The 20805-nt window shown below is 44.6% G+C and overlaps 1 protein-coding gene across 13 annotated transcripts in view; it reads right to left on the minus strand.

Moving 5' to 3' along the window:
• The window catches only part of PXK (PX domain containing serine/threonine kinase like), a 96717-nt gene that overhangs the window by 74747 nt on the left and 1165 nt on the right, over positions 1 to 20805 (minus strand). The window lies entirely within an intron of this gene.

Genomic DNA, 20805 nt, shown 5'->3' on the forward strand with positions numbered 1-20805 from the left:
CTAGGCCATGTCTCCTCTACCTTCCCCCTTTTCCATTGCCTCAAAGACAGGCCACCTGGGAGCCCTTCCGGAGCCTGAAAGAGGAGCTGGTCACTGTGTCATGATCAGCCACAATGTGCCATCCCTCCTCCATAGCACAGTCACAAGTCCCCAGCTGGGGAGGGCACACGCTTTCCCGTCACAGAGTTCTGGAACAAAGCCCAAAGACCACTTACTAGCATTGCGGCCTAACTTCTCTGTGCTTCAGTTTCCTCATCTACAAAATCATGCCTTCAGGGTCGTGGCGAATATGAAACAAGACAGCATATTTAGAGCAGCCAGCACAATGGCCAGCTTTGTAACTGTTCGTTTTCTTCCCTGCTAAGAAAATAGCAAACACAAAGTTTCTGCAGGTTAATATATCAGGGTTCTAATCAGCAAGCACAGGAGACTGCGGCAGCACTGTGAAGAACGCCCAGAAAAAACAAAAAGCAGCCATTCTCTTTGAATATGAGAAACAATTTTATCAGTCTCTGATTTCTAAGAAGGAGTACCATGACTCCAGCCTCTGTTGTCCTAGATTCTATGCCCACTTTTGGCTAATTTTTTTCCCTGTGTTTTTCAGGTTATCCTCCATGAGCATAAATTATTTTTACAATCAGGGAAAACAATTTTTGGAAAAGTTTCTCAGTTTGCTACACATGTAATTTAAAATAAGAAATCCTGGCCGGGCACAGTGGTTCACACCTGTAATCCCAGCACTTTGGGAGGCCGAGGCAGGCGGACTGCATGAGCCCAGGAGTTCAAGACCGGCCTGGGCAACATGGTGAAACCCTGTCTCTACAAAACACACACACACACACAGACACACAGACACACACACACACACAGACACACACACACACACACACACACAATTCAGCTGTGGTGGTGTGCGCCTGTAGTCCCAGCTATTTGAGGGGCTGAGTCGGGTGGATCGCTTAAGCCCAAGAAGGATCATTTAAGCCCAGGGAGATGGAGGCTGCAGTGAGCCGTGACTACACCACTGCACTCCAGCCTGGGCAATAGAGTGAGACCCTTTCTTGGAAAAATAAAATAAAATAAAATAAAATAAATAAGGAATCCTGAGTGATAAAGACTGAGATCATCTGAGCTTGGATAAGAGCCTGGTATGATAAATGTACCTTTTTTCCTCTGACAAGGGACCTTTTGGTCATTTTACTACTCATCAGTACTTTCTGTGCTAGGGAAACTGGGAAAACAGAAGATGAAAGTAAAGTAAATGAACTCTTCTACTTGTATCAGGGCTGCTACAGCATTTAGTGGGAGAGAAGCTTGAAACTATAGGCTGAAGTCAAGCTACAAGTCCCTACTGGTTTTAATAACGATCACCATCACTAAGGATAACATACACATAAACCTATCCTACTTAGTCTGAGAATGTTGCTGTGTCATCCTGAGACACTAGCTCCAATTTCATAACCAACTGTGGAAGTGACCACAGTATACATGCCATGCAGACATATCTTCGGAGCAGGAGGTATAACTGCTCTGCTTATGAGGCACTTACTCTCTGCCTTCTAGCCCTCAGTTTACTCCATCTCCCAACAATGTTTGGAGTGAGGCATCACTACATCTCTTATACAACAAGAACCCTGAGGCTCAGAGAGGGTAGATGCCTTAAACAAGGGCACTTGACTAGTAAGTGATGAGAATAGAACTCCGCCCCAGGTCAGTCTCACCCAGGGGCACAGAGGTTCCTACCTTCTATGCCCTTGGACACAATGCTTTCACATGCTCCAAGGTCTCATTTTGATGAAGAGAGTGCAGCTGGGCAGGCAGAACCAGTCTATCAAGTAAGGGGGAAGCTGAGAGGGTGAAGGGCAGAGTAAGGACAAGAACCCAGGCCTGGAGAACATGAGCTACTATAGCAACAGAGCTCTCAGAACACCACAACCACCTGGTTTTAATACCCCTACACTTTGCAGCCTGCCTCCTACTACATGGACACAAACTGCTGGAGCTGAGTGTAATCTGAGCACCACCTAGAAGTTATGTACAAATCAGAAACTATTTTTTCTCCCGAGTGTTAAGCAAGTCCCAAAATGTACTTTAGGCAGTTAAGAAGCAGCAGAAAGGAACACTTTTACAACAACATGCCTAAAGTGGACATCAGGTTTACATGGTCCTCAGCAATTTGAATAGCAGTTAATTTCAGTTGTACAAAAACAGAACAGGGTCCTCCACGAAGCTGTTTTGCTTTCACAGTGTGCTCCTGTTAAACTCCCAAAGGTACTAACAACGGGTGCACCTCAATGAGCTTCCTTCCTGTGTGTTACTCTTAAAAACCACAGAGGCTCTGGGACTCAATGGTTATAAAACCCCAATGGCTGCAGGGCCAGCAGGTTCCAGACATTAAGCTCAGTCTTTCTCAACCAGTTCAGCAGTTTGAAGAGAGCAGTGACCTAAGGTTTGATATCCAATATGGTAGCCACTATGCACAAGGGACTACTGAGCTCTTGGAATGTGGATAGGGTGACGAAGGGACTGAATTTTTAGCTTAATTTTATTAGTCTAGTGGCTACAATATCAGATAGTGCGCAGTTACAGACTGTTTATTTGCAGGCACCAACACAGATATTTATGAAAATGTGGCCAGGTGCTGTGGCTCACGTCTGTAATCCCAGCACTTTGTGAGGCTGAGGAGGGCAGATCATCTGAGGTCAGGAGTTCGAGACCAGCCTGGCCAACATGGTGAAACCCCGTCTCTACTAAAAATACAAAAATTAGCCAGGCGTGGTGGCAGGCGCCAGTAATGCCAGCTACTTTGGAGGCTGAGGCAGGAGAATTGCTTGAACCCGGGAGGCAGAGGTTGCCGTGAGCCGAGATTGCATCACTGCACTCCAGCCTGGGTGACAGTGAGACTCCATCTCAAAAAAAAAAAAAAAATAGATATTGATGAAAATGAAAGCATACTGGCTGGGCACAGTGGCTCACACCTGTAATCCCAGCACTTTGGGAGGCTGAGGTGGGTGAATCACAAGGTCAGGAGTTTGAGACCAGCCTGACCAATACGGTGAAACTCTGTTTCTACTAAAAAAATACAAAAATTAGCTGGGCGTGGCGGTGCGTGCCTGTAATCCCAGCTACTCAGGAGGCTGAGGCAGGAGAATCACGTGAACCTGGGAGGCAGAGGTTGCAGTGAGCTGAGATCGCGCCACTGCACTCCAGCCTGGGCAACAGAGTGAGACTCCATCTCAAAAAAAAAAAAAAAGAAAGAAAATTAAAGCACACTAAACATAGTGTGTTATGACTTGCTTTTTCTCTCACTTAATATAAGATGGATCTCTTTCTGTAACAACACATTTGGGATTTTATTTTTAATTTCTTTTGGAGATGGGGTCTGGTTCTCTTGCCTAGGCTGGAGTGCAGTGGTGTGATCATAGCTCACTGCAGCCTTGAACTCCTGGGCTCAAGTGATCCTCCCACCTCAGCCTCCCTAGTAACTGGGGCTATAGGCATGAGCTACCGTGCCTGGCAGATATTATTTTTAATGTCTGTATCTGTGCTGCTCAGTATAGCAGCTATAAGCAATATGTGGCTACTGAGCACCTGATATGTGGCTACTCCCAATAGAGATATGCTGTAATTGTAAAATACACACCAGATTTCAAATGCTTTTATGACAAGAGGAATATAAAATATATTAATTTAAAAAAAAATACAGGGTCTCACTCTGTTACCTAGGCTGGAGTGTAGTGGTGCAATCATAGCTCACTGCAGCCTCCACCGCCTGGGCTCAAGGGATTCTTCTACTCAGCCACCTGAGTAGCTGAGACTACAGGTGTGCACCACCACACCTAACTTTTTTTTTTTTTTTTTAAGTTTTGTAGAGACTAGGTCTTGCTATGTTGTTTAGGCTGGTCTTGATCTCCTGACCTCAAGCGATCCTCCCTCCTCAGCCTGCCAAAGTGCTGAGATTACAGGCATTAGTCACTGCAGGTAGCATAGTAATAATTTTTACAATGATTGCATGTTGAAATTATAATATTTTGGATATACTGGGTTAAATATAATTAAATTAATTTCACCTGTTTCTTTTTACTTTGTTAGTGTGGCTACTAGTAAATGTAAAGTTACATATGTGGCTAGCATTATATTTCCATTGGACAGCACTGCCCTAAGGCCTCTGTTGTATGTAGTGAATTAACTCCATCCCTATGTAGCCAGAATGGAAGAACTGAGAAGATGGTCACACAAATCATTATCTGGTTCTGTGGTTCAGAAGGGAACCACTAGCTCATCCTCTTTCAACCAATGCATAGTGGAGCCATCAATCAGGTCCACTACTCTGTAGGTCCTGACAACAGATCAGCTTAGGGATGGCTGCCAACTCTTACCTCTTTCATTCAAAGTTCACTAGTCAGCCAGGTACGGTGGCTCACACCTGTAATCCCAGCACTTTGGAAGGCAGAGGTAGGTGGATGACTTGAGGTCAGAGTTCGAGACCAGCCTGGCCAACATAGCAAAACCCTATCACTACTGAAAAAACACAAAAATTAGCCGGGCGTGGTCACACATGCCTATAGCCCCAGCTACTTGGGAGGCAGGAAAATCACTTGAACCCGGGAGGTGAAGGTTGCAGTGAGCCGAGTTTGCACCACTGCACTCCAGCCTGGGCAACAGAGTGAGACTCAGTCTCAAAAAAACAAAACAAAACAAAGTTCACTAGCCTCATAGAAACCTTCATTCTTGCCCTTTTTGTACCTCATTTTCTTCAACTAAAAAATTGGGATAATAACACATGCAATTCAAACTATCATGAAGGTAAAACAAAAATCTAGAAAAGTTTGGCAACTTCTTATAAAGTTAAAACATACATTTAGCCTACCAATCAGCAATTCCATTCCTAGGCATTCACTTAGGAGAAATGAAAATATATATCTACACAAAGACTTTACCCAAATATTCATGGTAGCTCCATTCATAATAGCCCCAAACTGGAAATAACCCAAATATCTGGTGAATGGATAACAAATTAATGTTAAATCCATACAATGGAATACTACTCAGTAATAAAAAGAAACACATAACATCACAGAAGAATTTCAAAGCTTTATGTTAAGTGAAAGAAGCCAGACAAAAAAAAAGACTTTATTGTATAAGATTCCACTATTCTTATAGAATATTATAGATAATATTCTATTAATAGAAAGGATGAAACAATGGTAACAGAAAACAGATCAGTAGTTCCCAGGGACCAGAAGGAGGGCAGGGTCTGCAAAGGGGCACCAAGGAAACAACTGGTGTGATGGAAGTGGGTGTGCATATATATATTCGTCAAGATTTATCAAATTGTTGACTTAAAATTGGTGAATTTCATTGTATGTAAATTTTACTTCAACAAAGTTGACCAGAAAGAGAAACAGAGAGAGAAATAATTATCTAATCCCTTGAGCCCAGGAGTTCGAGACCAGCCTGGGCAACATAGTGAGACCTCGTCTGTATGAAAAATGAACATGGCCAGGCATGGTGGTAATTCCAGCACCTTGGGAAGCCGAGGCAGGCAGATCACTTGAGGTCAGGAGTTCGAGACCACCTTGGCCAACATGGTGAAACCCCATCTCTACTAAAAATACAAAAAAATTAGCCGGGCATGGTGGCACGCACCTGTAGTCCCAGCTACTCGGGAGGCTGAGGAAGGAGAATGGCTTGAATCTGGGTGGTGGAGGTTGCAGTGAGCCGAGATCGCGCCACTGCACTGCAGCCTGGATGACAGAGCCAGACTCTGCTCCCCCCCCACCCCACTCACCCAAAAAAAGGACACAATTAGCCAGGTGTGGTGGCGCGAGGCTGTGGTCCTAACTACTCAGGAGGCTGAAGTGGGAGGATCGCTTGAGCCCAGAAGTTTGAGGCTACGATGAGCCAAGAGCACACTACTGCACTCCAGCCTGGTGACAGAGTGAGACTCTGTCTCAGAAAGGGAAAAAAAAAAAAAAAGAAAGAAAAAAGAAAAATAATTATAGAATTACTATAAAGCACTTGGCTTGGCATACAGTGAATGCTTAAACAATGTCATCTATTATGACAAGTAACACTCCCCTTTCAGTATTACTCAAGGTGTCTAAAACTAAACTTAAGACTCATCATCTTCCTGGGAAAACCAGCTACCCTTCATCTACCTTGTACTACTTCTCTAATCATTCCCTGGTGTCTCTGTTTCCCTTGTGGCCTCTACTTGGCAGACTCTTCCTCTATTGTGTTCCTTCCCTCTCCCTGCCATAGACCTGAGCTGTGGCCTCTCTAACTTCACTGTTCCATTAGCACCCTTGACTCTCTTCTCTCCTTCCTTCACCCTTTCCACTGCACCTTGCACACAGACAGTAAATTAAGCTTCCTAAAATGCCACTTTTATGAGCCACACATCCACCCAAACCCCCTCACTGTTGTTCAGATTCCTTAGCCTGGCATCTAGGAGGCCCCACAATTGGCTCTAATCTTCATTTTCTGTCTTTTACTCCACACCAGAATCTTCCCCAATAAACTCAGTTGGAATGAATGAACAAACAAAGGCAGGAACCAAGTCTGTCTTGCTTAGACCTGTACCCCAAGTGCCTAGGCCATGCCAGGAACACAGGGCATACTCACAGCAGTATCTGCTGAATGAACTAATGAACTCCTGAAGTCTACAAATGCAACCTTGGCCTTAGAGAAGAATCATTCTTCAGATTTTTAAACTGAGATCCTTATGGTGGGTTACTAAGAGTTTGTAAGAGGATGAACAGCGAGGGGCCCCAGAAGGTGTTTCAGGATTTATGTGTTAAAGGCTATAAAGCTTTTGTTTCTACTTTTTAAAAATAATAACTTAAATATCAATAAAACAATAACATAAATATTTTTTCCCTCGGCCGGGCGCGGTGGCTCAAGCCTGTAATCCCAGCACTTTGGGAGGTCAAGACGGGCGGATCACGAGGTCAGGAGATCGAGACCATCCTGGCTAACCTGGTGAAACCCCCTCTCTACTAAAAAATACAAAAAACTGCCGGGCGCGGTGGCTCACACCTGTAATCCCAGCACTTTGCGAGGCCAAGGCGGGCAGATCACGAGGTCAGGAGATCGAGACCATCCTGGCTAACACGGTGAAACCCCGTCTCTACTAAAAATACAAAAAATTAGCCGGGCGTGGTGGCGGGTGCCTGTAGTCCCAGCTACTCGGGAGGCTGAGGAAGGAGAATGGCGTGAACCCAGGAGGCGGAGCTTGCAGTGAGGGGAGATCGTGCCACTGTACTTCAGCCTGGGCGACAGAGCAAGGCTCTGTCTCAAGAAAAAAAATACAAAAAACTAGCCGGGAGAGATGGCAGGCGCCTGTAGTCCCAGCTACTCGGGAGGCTGAGGCAGGAGAATGGCGTAAACCCGGGAGGCGGGGCTTGCAGTGAGCTGAGATCCGGCCACTGCACTCCAGCCTGGGGGACAGAGCGAGACTCCATCTCAAAAAAATAAAAATAAAAATAAAATAAATAAATATTTTTTCCCTTTAACCTAGAATAGAGTAGGAGCTTCCAAATGGACACACAGTAAGTATGGGATGAGTTGTGGAAGTCATGAGTATGTTCATAACTCAGTAGGTTTATCACAGTTTTTACCATTACACAGTATTTTAATTGACTTTGCTCTTAGTCATATACATGATTTCATTCACATCCATAATAAACCACTGACTAAATGTAGGCTCAAGCAATGCCAATGACAAAACACATGTTAGTGAGAAGTTAGAAATACAAGTGAGAATTATCATAAAAATGGTAATTCTACAAGTTGTCTGAAGATGTTCTCAGGGCCTTAAGTTGTATTCCTCTGATCATGATTTTAAAATATATATAGTTCAGATCCCAAACGATATAATTTTTAGTAATATACTGATCTAAATAAAATTTTTTTTATATTTAAAATCACTTCCAGAGAGAGTTTTGTACCATTCCCTATTACTATGAAAGGAGTTTGCAAGTTAGAAAAGGCTGAGGCATACTGATTTAGAACGTTTTCTCTGAAATGCTGGCTCCTCTGTTAACCACTCCGAGTTCCCTAAGCCCCAGGGAGGACGTGACCAGCCTCTCCCCTGTGCCCTGCTCTCCCAGGCAGAGGGGCCCTTTAGTATAGTACTTTGCTTCATCTTTGCTTTTGTGGCTGCTATATTGACTAGGATGTCAGCTCCCTGCTTCATTCATCTTTTTATCTTAACAGGCAGCACAGTGCCTGGCACCCAGAAGACTCTTGGTAAGTATCTGTGAATGTTCCTGAGATCAAATGTCTGTGTACTGATGTTGGAACCTCTTTAGGGATTAACAAAAGCTGGGAGAGGAAGAGCTGAAATGGGCATTTGCTAGGGGCTGCCTCCCTTCAGGTCTGGGGAGCTCATGGCTGAGCACTGAGGCCTGTCCACTTGTTTTTTGCTTTGTTTTGTTTTGTTTTGTTTTGAGACAGTTTTGCTCTTGTTGCCCAGACTGGAGTGCAATGGTGCGATCTCAACTCACTGCAGCCTCCGCCTCCCAGGTTCTAGCAATTCTCCTGCCTCAGCCTCCCGAGTAGCTGGGATTACAGGTGCCCGCCACCACACCTGGCTAATTATCTGTGGATTTTAGTAGAGATGGGGTTTCACCATGTTGGCCAGGCTGGTCTCGAACTCCTGGCCTCAGGTGATCTGCCCATCTTGGCCTCCCAAAGTGCTGGGATTACAGGCATAAGCCACCGCACCCAGCTGACCACTTGCCTTTTCCATCACCATTGAACACCAATAGCCAGCTCTGCAGCCTGGTAAGGAGGTCCTAAGCTGCATCTCCCAAGCATGGCTGTCAAAACGTGTTACTCCAGGGTAAAAAGGAAAAAACAGGGGGAAACCTGCTCTTTGAGGTGTCACTGATGTTTTTTGCCACTTATTAGCAAAGTAATCACAGTTGACAGTGAGAGAAACTTTTAAATAAATAATTTTCCTTTTCCCATTCAAAACATATATTTGAATGCCGAAAAAGCACTAGATAGTAAGCGAGTGCTCTGGCAAATACAACAGTAATAAACAACAAAACAAATGACACTTATGTGCTGGGCTTTGTTCTGAATACTCCATGTGAATGAGCTCGGTTAATCCTTATAGTAGTCCTAACATACTCTTTCTATCCTCACATTACAGACGAAAAAACTGAGGCTGGAGAAATCAAGCAGCAATTTGTCCAAGGTCATTAAGCCATTGTTACTCTTCCCAATTATATACAGTTTTACCTGGGTAGGATTGGGGGAGGGGGTTTATAAACAGAAAACAAGGTAGTAAGAAATAATAGGTATATAAAATGAGTGTACCTTTGAGACACATATACTCTATGGGAATTTCAGAGGAAGGAAAATTATATTCAGTTTGGCAGACAAGAAGCAGAAGTACCCCGTAACCCGTTTGGCAGGTACAATGGTCAGTAGTAGTACACAAGAGCTTTACCTCCAATAATGGCATTCATTCTCAAATTCACTTATTCAGCAAATGTTTGCTGCATGCTTACTATCTATGTGCCAGGGACTGGGCTAGTTTGAAACTGAATCAACACAGCAATACATAGACAATAAAGTCTGGATTTAGAGAAAAAAAACAAAACAAGCCTCAAAGAGGTAGAACAAGCTGCCTGCACCCCTTACCATCTACAGTGGGAAGCAGAGGTGCGTCCTCTATGCACAGACCTTCCTGTCCACCCTCAACAGCATGAGAGCCCCTAGAGCAGCGACTGCTCACCACTGCACTCCTAGAGACCACAATGCTCATCAAAGAGCGGGAGCTTGACAAGTGCCTGTGAAATGTGGAATAAACCAGTGCCAGGCTGCTGGTGAATATGGTGGACTACATGGTCATATGCATAGATGCCTACAGCATGGCAGTGTGACACTTAGCCATTCCCTGTGCTCTCGCAGACCAGCAGGGTGCTGTGGTGCTGGTCTGATGCTAGAGGTCTGGCGTGAGCTGGCCCATTTCTTTCTGGCTTCATTTCTCTCTACTTCTGCCAAGAGGAACGTGTGCAGGACTAAAGTGCAATGAGTCCCTGCCCAGGAATCACTTGTTACCTGGCGGAAGGGCAGGCTCAAAAGGAAGGCAATGAATGACTGAGAACAACACTGCTTCCCTTTTCACCACTATAGGTGGCTCTTAGACATTTTGAGATCCAGGATTCTCCCATACCAACACTCCATTGACTTCCCCCCCAGTCCAGCAAAAAATCCTCAACTGAATTATGAGGAGAAATGATCTATTTCTGATGAACACATCAAAGAAATGTGTGTAGCCTTGTTTAAATATTACAAAGAGGTGCTGTGACAGCAGGTGGAGCCATGGTTAGTGCTCCAGAACCCTGCTCTCCCACACAGAGCCCTTTGCCCTTCCCCAGGCCACTGTCTAATAAGTCATCTGTGCACACACTGAAATGCACCAGGCAAGCTGCAACCCAAGCAACTTGTTTTCAAACTAAGAGGACATAGTTCATCTGTTGTTCTAAATACAGGATTTTCTTAAAGTAGGATATTTTGGTATTATAGTACATTTGGCATTTGGTATTATAGTACATTTTTTTCAGATGCACATATTTCACCAACACCAACTAAAATAAGTAATACTCCAAGTTTACAGTTTTAAAACGTTTTCCTTTTTCTTTCTTTCTTTCTTTTTTTTGTTTTTTTGGTTTTTTTTTTTTTTGGCGACGGAGTCTCACTCTGTCGCCCAGGCTGGAGTGCATTGGCACGATCTCAGCTCACTGCAACCTCTGCCTCCCAGGTTCAAGTGATTCTTGTGCCTCAGCTTCCCGAATAGCCTGGGACTACAGGCACGCACCACCCACCTGGTTAATCTTTGTATTTTTAGTAGAGACGGGGTTTCACCATGTTGCCCAAGTTGGTCTTGAACTCAAGCCAACCACACACCTCAGCCTCTCAAAGTGCTAGGATTACAGACAACAGCCACCATGCCTGGCCTAAAAAAGTGTTTCCAACAGTGATTCTTACCCTAAGACCCAAAGCCTAAGAATGGGCTTCAGGTCAGTGAGGTTCTGAGAGGTCACAAAGACATGTTTATGGGTATTTATGAATAGGGAAGCAGTACCTCTGATGAGATCCTTAAAGGAGTTGGGCCCAAAGAGCTAAAGAACTTGTGCTTAGAATATATTCTGAAACAATTTCGATAACAATAAAACTTGGTTGTTTCTTGGAGTTTGGTAAACAGGTGTTTATATTAAATTAGTTTAGTAGCCTTGTAGGTTTAAAAAAAAGTAATAACATTCTGAGTTATAAAACAGGGTGATGACTAAGGCTTCTTTTTGGGGTACTGAAAATGTTCTGGCTGGGTGCTGTGGCTCATGCCTGTAATCCCCACACTTTGGGAGGCTGAGGCAGCTGGATCACCTGAGGTCAGGAGTTTGAGACCAGCCTGGCCAACATGGTGAAATCCCATCTCTACTAAAAATACAAAAATTAGCCAGGCGTGGTAGCGGATGCCTGTAGTCCCACCTACTCAGGAGACTGAGGCAGGAGAATCACTTGAGCCCAGGAGGCGGAAGTTGCAGTAAGCCAAGATCATACACCACTGCACTCCAGCCTAGGCAACAAAGAGAGACTCCTTCTCACAAAAAAAAAAAAAAAAATGTTCTAAGATTGATTGTGGTGATGAATACACAACTCTATAAATATACCAAAAGCCATTGAATTGTATGTTTTAAATGAGTGACTCGGCCGGGCGCGGTGGCTCACGCCTGTAATCCCAGCACTTTGGGAGGCCGAGGTGGGCGGATCACAAGGTCAGGAGATCGAGACCATGGTGAAACCCCGTCTCTACTAAAAAATAGAAAAAAAATTAGCCGGGTGCAGTGGTGGGCGCCTGTAGTCCCAGCTACTCAGGAGGCTGAGGCAGGAGAATGGCGTGAACCCGGGAGGCGGAGCTTGCAGTGAGCCGAGATTGCGCCACTGCACTCCAGCCTGGGCGACGGAGCGAGACTCCGTCTCAAAAAATAAATAAATTAATTAATTAAATAAAATAAATAAATAAATAAATGAGTGACTCATATGGTATGTGAATTATACAAAGTTTTGTTTTGTTTTGTTTTTGAGATGGAGTCTCACTCTGTCATCCAGGCTGCAGTGCAGTGGCACGATCTCGGCTCACTGCAACCTCCATCCCCTGGGTTCAAGCAATTTTGCTGCCTCAACCTCCCAAGTAGCTGGGATTACAGGCGTGTGCTACCATTCCCAGCTAATTTTTGTACTTTTAGTAGAGACGGGGCTTTACCATGTTGATCAGGCTGTTCTCAAACTCCTGACCTCAAGTGGTCTGCCTGCCTCGGCCTCCCACAGTGCTGGGATTTCAGGCATGAGCCACCATGCCTGGCTCAAAACACTTGATATTTTAACTTCAGCTAAAAATGGTTACTTACCCTAAATGTGGTTGTCAGCAAGGTGAGCTGGAGACTAAATGGTCAATCTGAAGAAACTATCCTCCTCCTGAGGTCCAAGTATTTACCAAAGACAAAGCACTTGGTTCCATACTCCTAAGTCAAAAGTTTGAAACCACAAATGAAGGGCCACTGTCATCTCTTCTGAAGAGGAGTCAACTTTAATTTCCCCCTGTACATCCTTGGTGCTTGCAAAGGAAGGCACTGATAAGAATGACTTCTCGTTTAAGGAAAAAAACAAAGGAAAAACCCTTTTACTCCCCCTCTGGTATCCCAAACACTTAAGCTCTTATGACTTCTAAAATGGGATCCATCTCCCCCTTTCTCAGGGTGCCAAAAGCTGGAACATAAAAGAGCTTCATTTCCTATAATCTCTAGCAGCCTAAAAAGAAACCACTGCAGGGCACTACTTGCCCTGCAGGAGGAACAGAGGGGTTTATTTTACTTGCTCCAAATAAACCCATTTAAACGCTTTTTTTTTTTTTTTTTTTTTTTTTTTTGAGACAGTTTTGCTCTTGTTGCCTAGGCTGGAGTGCAATGGTGGGATCTCAGCTCACCGCAACCTCCACCTCCCAGGTTCAAGGATTCTCCTGCCTCAGCCTCCCGAGTAGCTGGGATTACAGGCATGTGCCACCACACCTAGCTAACTTTGTATCGTTAGTAGAGACAGGGTTTCTCCATGTTGGTCAGGCTGGTCTTGAACTCCTGACCTCAGGTGATCCACCCACCTCAGCCTTCCAAAGTGCTGGAATTACAGGCGTGAGCCACCACACCCGGCCTTAAACTTTCAATCAACAATCTAGGCTGGGTGCAGAGGCTCACACTTGTAATCCCAGCACTTTGGGGGGCCAAGATGGGAGAAACACTTGAGGCCAAGAGTTTGAGACCAGCCTGGGCAACATAGGGAGGCCCTGTCTCGACAGAAAATTTAAAAATTAGCCAGGTGTTGTGATGCGTGCCTGTAGTTCCAGCTACTCAGGAGGCTGAGGCAGAAGGACTGTTTGAGCTGGAGCGGTCAAGGCTACAGTGAGCCACGATTGCTCCATACTGCCCTCTAGCCCAGCTGAGACCCTGTTTTAAAAAAAAAAAAAATCGGCCGGGCACAGTGGTTCGGGCCTGTAATCCCAGTACTTTGGAAGGCCGAGGCAGGTGGATCACCTGAGGTCAGGAGTTTAAGACCAGCCAGGCCAACAGGGTGAAACCCCGTCTCTACTAGAAATAGAAAAAAAATCAGCCGGGCGTGGTGGCAGTCGCCTGTAATCCCAGCTACTCGGGAGGCTGAGGCAGGAAAATCGCTTGAACCTGGGAGGTGGAGGTTGCCGTGAGCCGAGATCGCACCATTGCACTCCAGCCTGGGCAACAACAGTGAAACTCCGTCTCAAAAAAAAAAAAAAAAAAAAAAAAAACTACGTATTGAACGATCTTAAGATCACAATCCACATGGAAGCTAAGTATACATAGGTGGCTCTTTCCACCGTTCCCTAGGGAAGCAAAACATGTAACTTTTCACATAAAATAAACCACAGCCCCAGAATCTTAGATTTCTTCCTAGTAATTATAGTCAGGTACTCGGATTTATATTCCTATTACGAGAAACCTTTCTCATGGGATAGTCCTCAAAACAGGTGATATACGGGGATTGAGTATCACCAGCCCATAAATTAGGCTGAAAAAAAAACCAACTTCTGGCCAGTCACGGTGGCTCATGCCTGTAATCCCAGCACTTTGGAAGGCTAAGGTAGGCAGATCACTTGAGGTCAGGAGTTCAAGACCAGCCTGGCCAACATCGTAAAACCCCATCTCTACTAAAAATACAAAAATTAGCCGGGCGTGGTGGCTGGCGCCTGTAATACCAGCTACCTGAGAGGCAAGGCAGGAGAATCACTTGAATCTGGAAGGTGGAGATGGCAGTGAGCCGAGATCACACTACTATACTCTAGCCTGGGCAACAGAGTAAGACTACATCTCAAAACAAAAACAAAAACAAAAAGACCACAAACCCCAACAACAACAACAAAACCAACATCTTCGATAGGCAGAGACAACTTACAATCTCTAAATGAACTAATTACCAGTACCTAAAAGCTTTCAACTCAGGGTTTTCCGACTGCATCCATCTCAGATTTCCAGGACAAGTGGGGAAAAATACATAACTACATAGAATAGATGCCCAGCAAATAACTGCTCTTATATTTTATTATAATGTGTGGAAGTGCTGCAAGATGGCCGAGTGTAGTGGCTCATGCCTGTAATCCCAAAACTTTGGGAGGCCAAGGCAGACAGATCACCTGAGGTCAGGAGTTACCAGCCTGGACAACATGGTGAAACCCTATCTCTACTAAAAATACAAAAATTAGCCAGGTGTGGTGGTGGGTGTGCCTGTAATCCCATCTACTAGGGAGGCTGAAGCAGGAGGATTGCTTGAACCCTGGAGGCACAGGTTGCAGTGAGTCGAGATCACGCCACTGCACTCCCATCTGGGGAGCGAGACTCCAGCTCAAAAAAAAAAAGGAAGTGCTGCAAGTTAACTACCACACACTATGCAAACATCTTTAAAAGAATATATACATTTTTTTGAGACGGAGTGTTGCTCTGTCACCCAGGCTGGAGTACAATGGCTCAGTCTTGGCTCACTGCAACCGCTGTCTCACAGGTTAAAACAATTCTCCTGCCTCAGCCTCCCAAGTAGCTGGGCCTACAGGCACACCCCACCACACCTGGCTAATTTTTGTATTTTTAGTAGAGACAGAGTCTCACCATATTGGCCAGGCTGGTCTGGAACTGCTGACCTCAGGTGATCCACCCGCCTCAGCCTCCCAAAGTGCTAGGATTATGGGCATGAGCCACTGTGCCCGGCCTAAAGAATTTTTTTTTTTTTTTTTTTTTGAGACTGAATGCAATGGTGTGATCTTGGCTCACTGCAGCCTCCACCTACCGGGTTAAAGCAATTCTCCTGCCTCAGCCTCCCAAGTAGTCGGACTACAGGCATGCGCCACCACGCCCAGTTAATTTTGTATTTTTAGTAGAGACTGAGTTTTATCATGTTGGTCAGGCTGGTCTCGAACTCCTGACCTCATATGATCCACCTGCCTCAGCCTCCCAAAGTGCTGGGATTACAAGTGTGAGCCACCATGCCTGGCTAAGAAAAATTTTTAAGTATTCAGTATAACTTGGAATTCTAAAGAAAAAAGGGAAGTGCTGCAAGTTAACTATCACACACTATGCAAACATCTTTAAAAGAATTTTTTTTTTTTTTTTTTTTTTTTTGAGACGGAGTCTGGCTCTGCCGCCCAGGCTGGAGTGCAGTGGCCAGATCTCAGCTCACTGCAAGCTCCGCCTCCCGGGTTCACACCATTCTCCTGCCTCAGCCTCCCGAGTAGCTGGGACTACAGGCGCCCGCCACCTCGCCGGGCTAGTTTTTTGTATTTTTTAGTAGAGACGGGGTTTCACCAGGTTAGCCAGGATGGTCTCGATCTCCTGACCTTGTGATCCGCCCGTCTCGGCCTCCCAAAGTGCTAGGATTACAGGCTTGAGCCACCGCGCCCGGCCAAGAATATTTTTTTTTTGGCTCAAATAAATAGCATTCTAAAAGGAAGTTCAAATTCTGATACTGAGTACTGGATTACCTTAAAATTTCAGGATCTGAAAGCAACAATGTCTCCTAATTTTGCATTATATTTGAATAGTTATTCTGGTGATAAATAAATAGAGTTTAAAAGTCTATAAAAAGGGTCAGGTCACTGATAAGAAGCTGAAGTTCAATAAACCAAGCCACTAAAACCATCTGTTTCAGCTGGGAACGGTGGCTCATTCCTGTAATCCCAGCACTTTGGGAGGCTGAGGCGGGTGGATCACGAGGTCAGGAGATTGAGACCATCCTGGCTAACACGGTGAAACTCTGTCTCTACTAAAAATACAAAAAAATTAGCCAGGCGTGGTGGCGGGCGCCTGTAGTCCCAGCTACTTGGGAGGCTGAGGCAGGAGAACTGCCTGAACCCGGGAGGCAGAGCTTGCAGTGAGCCAAGATCGTGCCACTGCACTCCAGCCTGGGCAACAGAGCAAGACTCCATCTCAAAAAAAAAAAAAAAAAATCTGTTTCATGAATGGTAAAGATCCTAGTTGAGGCCAGGTGCAGTGGCTCACGCCTGTAATCCCAGCACTTTGGGAGGCCGAGGCAGGATGATCACTTGAACTCAGGAGTTTGAGACCAACCTGGACAACATAGCAAAACCCCATCTCTACTACAAATCAAAAAATTAGCCAGGTATTGTGGTGCATGCCTATAGTCCCAGCTGCTCAGGAGGCTGAGGCAGGAGGATTGCTTGAGCCAGGAGATTGAGGTTGCCATGAGCTGTGATCCTGCACTCTAGCCTGGGTGACAGAGCAAGACCCTGTCTCACAATGAAAAAATAAAAAAGACCTCAGAATCCAACATAACAAAGGCTCCATGGACGCAGGAGCTGTCTGGTTCACCATTCTAGCTCTAGCGTGTGCCCAGCACATAGGTATTTAATACATTTTTGTTGAATGAATATCGCATCGCTGAATAAATAAGTTATATAGGAATGCAGTTTCCAAATATCAAAAGTTCAAGGAGAGATCCATTTTCAGTAAAGATTTTAACATGTAATATTACCTTTCCCACAGATTTTTTAAAAATGTTCTCTGTTGTGCCTTAACTATCACTATAATTATCTGTTTCTCAAAAACAAAATGTCCAAATGGAAGATAAATAGTCCCTGATCCAGATGAACTCCACAGAAGAATATTTAAAAAAGAGAAAACTGCCAGGCATGGTGGCTCAAACCTGTAAACCCCGCACCTTAGGAGCCTGAGGCGGGTGGATCACCTGAGGTCAGGTGTTCAAGACCAACCTGGTCAACGTGGTGAAACCCCGTCTCTACTAACAATATAAAAATTAGCCGGGCGTGGTGGTGCATGCCTGTAATCCCAGCTACTTGGGAGGCTGACGCAGGAGATCACCTGAACCCGGGAAGTGGAAGCTGCAGTGAGCTGAGACTGCAGCACTGCACTCTAGCCTGGTGACAGAGTGAGACTCCATCCCCCAACCCCCCAAAAAAGGAGAAAACTGAGATGAAAAGCTATCACACATAGCCTACCTACCAGCAAAAATCGGATATGCACATTTGATAACAGCGCTTTCCAGAACTATCTGTTTCCTCTGGTTTCTATTTCAGCTAGGTAAGCATTTTTTTAGTCTACTGACTTTAAAGTTTTCCCTTTTATATAGCCAAGAACTTATCTTTCCGTTGTCCTCTCTTGGTCCTCCCAAATTTTCTCACAACTCACCTGTGTGGCTTTTCACCAGAATTCCTTTTGTCTGGAAAATCCTCCTTCCTCCAAACCTAACCTGAAAGCATCCTCCCCCTAAATACTAGCCTTTCGGATTTTATAGAAGCTTCATTTCCTTGCAGCAGACGGCTGGTCTAGTTCTTAATGCTAAATTCATTTTGCTCCATAAAAATGATGCATCATGGCCGGGCGCGGTGGCTCAAGCCTGTAATCCCAGCACTTTGAGAGGCCGAGACGGGCGGATCACAAGGTCAGGAGATTGAGACCATCCTGGCTAACACGGTGAAACCCCGTGTTTTTTTCAAAAAAAATTTCAACCCCGTTGAAATTTTTTTTGAAAAAAATTTCAAAAAACTAGCCGGGCGAGGTGGCGAGTGCCTATAGTCCCAGCTACTCGGGAGGCTGAGGCAGGAGAATGGCGTAAACCTGGGAAGCGGAGCTTGCAGTGAGCTGAGATCCGGCCACTGCACTCCAGCCTGGGTGACAGAGCGAGACTCTGTCTCAAAAAAAAAAAAAAAAATGCATCAGCATCAGCAAAGCACAGAATCGCCTACCAACACACGTCCTTTCTGCCAGTAGCTCATCCAAATATGCCTTTCTGGTGGTGACCTTGTGTTCCCTTCATCCTTCTGGTGACTCAGTTTTCCAAACCACAGAATTTTTCCCTACCAAGTTCATAAATTCTAAATCATTTTCAGTTATAGGTTGTTTCCCAGCTGGGTGCAGTGGCTCACGCCTATAATCCCAGCACTTTGGGAGGCCAAGGTGGGAGGATCACTTGAGGCCAGGAGTTCAAGATCAGCCTGGGCAACACAGCAAGAACCCCATCGGTATTAAAATATATATATATATGTGTATATATATACACACACACACATATATATATGTTTCCCAAGGTTAAACTTGATAAATGAAAGGAACTATGGACAGAAATGAGCTTACTTGCAATAATGCTCTCTAATGTGTTCAACCCTTTCCACAAATGTTGTCAGGGAGTGAAGAGATGGAGGGAGGAAGAATACGCTTCACAAATACTTCATCAGGATGATTTCATTTGATCTTCCTAACAACCTTGAGAGGCAGGCAGGGCAGGCACTTATTACTCCCATTTACAGATGACAAAACTAAACTTCAAAAAGGTTTAAGCGACTTGCCCAGCCTATATCACATGACTAGCAAATATCAGCCCAGACCTGTATTAAGGTCTTGCCTCTTCCAACCCCAAGTCTGTCTCTATCTCCATATGTTTCTGTCTACATACAAGGAGTAACCTCCTAGAGATTCAGCATTTCAAAGGGAGAGTAGAGCTGACTTCTGGAACACCATCTCCCTTCAGCTACCGAGCTGGAAAGTCATCTTCAGTCTTCCCAAGACAAACCAGTGCCTTTCTCTTCTATATGCCACTCTTAACAACTACTTTCCAAAATAATTTCCAACAGTTCCTGTTTTAAAAAAGACTTACTCATAAGACACTAATAGTTCAAAAAGTTTGCATCAGCATACGATTTTCTCAATAAAGTTCAGGGCTGATGCAACATTTCTCAGTCAAACTTTACAGCTAAAATGACAAGAACACAGAACAGTCAAAATATTATGCAAGAGAATGCTACAGTTTTTTACTCTACCACATCTGCCTCGATGGGTCTCCTGTGAGTCACTGTCTTTTGTGTTCAGTCATCACTATAAGAACTGCCATTTTCTACCCTAAATTATTTTATTTTTTAAAGAAAAGATCTGCAGGGCCAGGTGTGGTGGCTCACGTCTATATACCAGCACTTTGTGGGGTTGAGGCAGGAGAATGGCCTGAGCCCAGGCGTTCCAGACCAGCTTGGACAACATGGTGAGACGCTGTCTCTACACACACACACACACAGACACACACACACACACACACACACACACACAGAAAAGAGCTACAATAAAAACAGAATCCTATTACATCTTTCGCCACCTAGCTAAAGCACTGATTTCTAAGTTATTTTTTCAATGTTCACAATTACCTTTTTACACAAACCAAAAAAAAGAGGCATAGTAAGGCTGAAGTTGGATTATTTAGTCATTTGATAAACATATTTGAAATCCTACCAAAAACCAGGAAATGAGACCCCAAAGTGAGGGAGAAATGCCCCTCCTCTTGTAGCCTGGTGAAGACAAAAAGGAAAGAAGTAATTATAGGACAAACTAATCAAGATTAAGGTGTGGGTAGGCACATGGGCTGGGGCTGTAGAAATCACAGAATGCTTGTATTTATAAACATCTATCTCTTTACTTTCAATACAAAATAAACCTAAAAGACTCGACTCTATTCCCTGAAAGGTTATAAGACTTGCGGCCGGGCGCGGTGGCTCAAGCCTGTAATCTCAGCACTTTGGGAGGCCGAGACGGGTGGATCACGAGGTCAGGAGATCGAGACCATCCTGCCTAACACGGTGAAACCCCGTTTCTACTAAAAAATACAAAAAACTAGCCGGGCGAGGTGGCAGGCGCCTGTAGTCCCAGCTACTCAGGAGGCTGAGGCAGGAGAATGGCGTAAACCCAGGAGGCGGAGCTTGCAGTGAGCTGAGATCCGGCCACTGCACTCCAGCCTGGGCGACTGAGCGAGACTCCTTCTCACAAAAAAAAAAAAGACTTACTTGCCAATAGTCAAATCAAAAATCAAATTTAATAGCTGAATTACTCTTGACTCCTCATCCTAAATTTCAACCCTTAAGCCATACTCTCTTTAGGCACAAATGATAGCAAGTTTAACAAATTCTGTCCTATATGTGCCTTCTCACATGTCTACAGAATAGGATTAAAGATACGCAGAGTGAAATAAATAGTACTTTTTAAAAAGATAATAATTTTCTTAACTGGAAGTGAATGTTTTGAACAATTCAAGCCCTACAAAGCATGGCTGTCAGAAGAGGAAACTGAGGTTCAAAAAAGTCTCACTTTAATGCAACAGAATGAAAGGTCTCTTTGAAGTCATCAGAAGAGCTTGAAGGAAAAGAGAAACAGAAGGCTATTGTGAGCTTTAGCCTCCACATGATGACCCCCCAAGCAC

The sequence above is a fragment of the Chlorocebus sabaeus genome, chromosome 22 (assembly GCF_047675955.1).
Source record: "Chlorocebus sabaeus isolate Y175 chromosome 22, mChlSab1.0.hap1, whole genome shotgun sequence".
Lineage (NCBI taxonomy): Eukaryota > Metazoa > Chordata > Mammalia > Primates > Cercopithecidae > Chlorocebus > Chlorocebus sabaeus.